This window comes from Mauremys mutica, chromosome 10, assembly GCF_020497125.1.
Source record: "Mauremys mutica isolate MM-2020 ecotype Southern chromosome 10, ASM2049712v1, whole genome shotgun sequence".
Taxonomy (NCBI): domain Eukaryota; kingdom Metazoa; phylum Chordata; order Testudines; family Geoemydidae; genus Mauremys; species Mauremys mutica.
This window is the reverse complement of record NC_059081.1, coordinates 5,934,247-5,938,460: the sequence shown is the minus strand read 5'-3', so window position 1 is coordinate 5,938,460 and position 4,214 is coordinate 5,934,247. Positions and strand designations below refer to the sequence as shown.

Sequence of the window (4,214 nt, the reverse complement as noted above, 5' to 3'; positions counted from 1 at the left end):
GCTTGTCATGCTTCATTTATACTCATTTATGACTAAACAGGAATATTTGGAAAGAGATGCCATAAATATATTGTACACAGCCTTGCAGAACCACAGTTTTTAACTCCTATGGTTTCCTGATGCATTTAGAGCAGTGAAGAGCTGAACAGAGAGAACAATTTAAAAGGGGGTTATCTGCAAGCTTAGACCAACATGAGAGTAAGAATTCTGACGACTTACTCACATTAAATAGACATTAATGAGTCAAATTTTCTTTTTTACAGGAGCCCCAGTGGCCTAATGGATAAGGCACTGGCTTTCTAAGTCAGAGAATGTGGGTTCAAGTCCCATCTGGGGTGAAAAACTACTTTCTTCCTATATAGTGCAAGGAAACATCAGTCTTATTTTAGTGGGGAAAGGATAGTTGAGTGGTTTGAGCACTGGCTGCTAAACCCAGGGTTGAGTTCAATCCTTGAGTGGGCCATCTAGGGATCTGGGGCAAAAATCTGTCAGGGACAGTACTTGGTCCTGCTGTGAAGGCAGGGGACTGGATGCAATGACCTTTCAAGGTCCCTTCCAGCTCTGTGAGATAGGTATATCTCTTACCTTCATCCAGAACCGATGGTATTGCCTTAGTTAGAAATAAGGGAAAACCATAATATGCATTTATTAGAAAAAATGGTTTTTTGCAATGGAGGCTGACTGGGAACTTGACATTTGGGACTTCTGTAAAGTATCGTGATCACTTACAGGATAGCATCAACTGGAAGTGGCAGTTGTCACAGGAGAATGGTCTCTTGTCACGACATAAAGGCCAGGATGGAACTGGGATGTTGACTCTCAACACAGTGGAAATCTTCCAGGGGTCAATCTGCTAACTCTGAAAGTTGTCTTTAAAAGTAGGCCATACTTCTATGAATTAGTTTGTTTCTGTCTGGCTAACCTTTTATCTCTGGTCTCTCCAAGATATTTTAGTATGACCATCACCATGGTATGATATAGTGGTCTGAGTATAGGACTGGGAGCAAGGAACTCCCAGATTCTAACACAAGTTCTGACACTGGCTCCCTCTATAGACTTGACCAAGTCATTCAGCCACTGCCATTTATCTATACAATAGGGTATTAGCTATGTAAGTAATAAGTTATTGTTTGCAAAGCATTTTGAAGATGGAAAAGTGCTATGTAAGTGATAGCGCTGATTCATGCCACTCAGCTTTGCAAGCTGGCATGGATCCCATAGTCAGAACCACTTTCTGTCCTTGTGAACACTGCAGGAAACTCCTATTTGCAGCCATGGGATTAGCATGTGCAGATCAGGTGACAGAATATGGCCTGTAATCATGGGTGAATGTTTTGCACTTCAGGCAGGGCTGGCTCCAGACACCAGCGCAGAAAGCAGGTGTTTGGGGTGGCCAACGGAAAAGGGCGGCACATCCGGCTCTTCGGCGGCAGGTCCCTCAGTCCCTCTCAGTACAGCTGCTGCCAGAGGGCCGCCAATCATGGCTTCCCCCCATCTCATCCACCGTGCTTGGGGCGGCAAAAGAGGCTGGATCCGGCCCTGACGTCAGGCTCTGTTCAGATATGCACTCCAAATCTTTGGAAGATTATTGGAAACACCTGAACCTGTGCAAGCCTTATGGGTCTCCAAAAGTCAGCAGAGGAAGCTGCTTTGTAACAAGATTTTTAATACTTTGAATTAATGCTAGAGCCAGATATGTCACAAGAATGGACATTTCTCACCTTATTTCAGCAAATATAGTCTGAGACCAAACTAGGCACATGAAGATGAAAGCCAGTGGCAAAATGCCCGATGTATGTTACAGAGAATTTGGTTCTGGTTCAATTCCAGAAACAAGTAAAGGTTGATGTGAGTTACTGATTTGTTCTGAACTGTTTCACCCAACCCTTGTGTTGAGTGACAAGACACACGGGAAAAGATCAGATTTATTCTCAGTGTTTAGGAAAACATCGGTTTCCTTTTATTGCACATCTATATGATATGGGCCAGATTCTTTTGTGCATTAAGACTCCATTACATCATCCAAGTGCCATAAAGGGACCATCATTTTGCTGCAGGTTCCCATGCTGCAAGGGAACTCCCTGACACTGAACTGTGCTGCAGCCAGTGAAGAGTGTCACGTGCTGGAGAGGTGTGGTTGAGCAGAGCTCTTCTATGCCAATCCTCCACTGGCATCGGTTCCATCAAGGACTCTAGGCTGGTGGAGTAGTTAAGAGCTCCCCAGAAGCAGTTCTAAAGATGCTGGAGGTCACCCCACTCAGCTGAAACCAGCTCTGACACCCACTCCTTTCTCCTGGGCCATGTACAGCTCTGGGACTGGAATGAATCCAGCCCTACACATTTAACCTAACAGCATTGCTATCTATACCTTAATTCCAAATGGCATTCTGGGATGTATTGAAATACATTCAGTGCGGGGTCCCCTGCCACCTCCAGGCTGCATCTCAGCATAAAACTGAGTGCTTGATGTTGCTACCTATTTCTCAGCAATGCTTAACTTGTCTCCTCACGTCTCATCCTTTTCTTGCCTGACCTTTCTAATCTAGTCCCACTCTGATTATTTCCCTCTTCCTTTTCTGGGATGCTTTTCTTTGCTGTGAACCTTAAGCAACACCTAGTGTGCAAAAGTTTGCTCAGTGGCAGGATCTCTCGGGGGTTCAATGCAAGGGGAGAAACAGACCTTTGAAGCCACCTTGACTGGAAAGCTGAGAAAGTTTGCTGAGAAAGATTGAGGGGTCACTTCTTCCTCCTTTACTAGCTGGAGCTCATTAACCATCTCTATGATAAGAAAAGATACTGAAAACTTGAAGGTATATGATGATCCAGCAACATTCCCCAGCTCGCTGGGGAAAAGAAGTGGTTCATTAACCAGCTCCCTAACCCTAATTCTCCAAAAGTTTAAGTTCCTTCCCAGATCTATCCATTTTTACATGCATATACTGATTCCAACCCAAAGTCAAAATTCTCATTGACTTTAATGGGAGCAGCATCAGTCTGAAAGGTTGTAAGAGTGTGCTGTCTTCCAAAGATAATGCAGCATATTGTCTGCTAATGCAAATTGGTGCAATTCTATTGACTTGTTGGAGATATGCCCATTTAGGCCAGCAAAAAGGTAGCCTGCTGTGTTTGATATGCCACTTTTGATACAGGCTCTCAAGGCTATCTGGCTCCGCCACAGATACCAATTGGAATCTGAGCATGAGGATGAAAAACTCTGTGGGGAGAATGGTGTTTGAATCATTCAGTGGTGCTCTATCATGTTGGGTGTCCAAATAACAAATCACAGCTCAGGCCTATTTTATGCCTAGTGGGAAGAAAAAGAGCAATTGGTTGGATTGACTGTGGGAATCAAACAGCCATTCTGTACAATGAACAGCTGTAAATGAGCTTCCCAGGGATGTTAAAGAAGAAATCAGAATTGAGTGTGCAAAACTGAGCTTATCAAATTGGGCTAACAAAGGATTAGGGTCTTGAGCCCACTGAAATTGATAGAAAAACTTCACTTGACTTCAATGCGCTTATGATCTGGACTCGAGGAAAAAGATCAGTCTTGAGAACTGTACTAGGACTGCAGATCCTTGGACTGGGTTATAACTAGGTCTGATTGAAATTTTTCCATAGAAACTGATTTGATTAAATGAATATTTTTTGGAAAAAGTCTGCCTTCTATGAAATATTTTGACTTTTGATGTGGAAATGATGGGATAGTACCTCATGGGGTTGTAATTCAGGTGCCTCATGTCCTCATTCTTGGGATGGGTCTGCTAGCTGGACTACACTGCATTGTGTCCAGTGACCCACTTGATGCACCACTGTGACCTGGCAAGAGGGAAGATCATGGTGAATTCTGGGAGCTGTAGCCTGACCATGCAACTGACCCACACAGCAGAAAGGGAGACATGAGGCAGCTGAACTACATTTCCCATGCAGCACCAGAGTAGCACTGCCAAAGCAAACGCTTTGGTTTTCAGCAGAAAAAAATTGGCTGAAATTTGTCAGATTTCAATTTTTCATGAAAAAGTTAAAATTTTCCCTGAAAGTTTCCTAGCAACACTAATTACAATCCAGCCAATCTTCAGCACAGAGGCCATTGAAACAAGAAAGCAGTGCAAATATGCATTCTGGTTCTTAACAGGAGTCCACTTCACAGAAACCACCACCCTAACTGGCACTACTTGTCATGGTTGTTGGAAGTGGCTGCATAAGCATGGAGC

General features: G+C 43.7%; 1 non-coding gene across 1 annotated transcript; it reads left to right on the top strand.

The window, feature by feature from the left end:
- The first annotated feature begins 265 nt into the window (after positions 1-265).
- Positions 266-338, top strand: TRNAR-UCU. Its single transcript has one exon. It is a non-coding gene; the product is annotated as a tRNA-Arg (tRNA).
- The last annotated feature ends 3,876 nt before the right edge of the window (positions 339-4,214 follow it).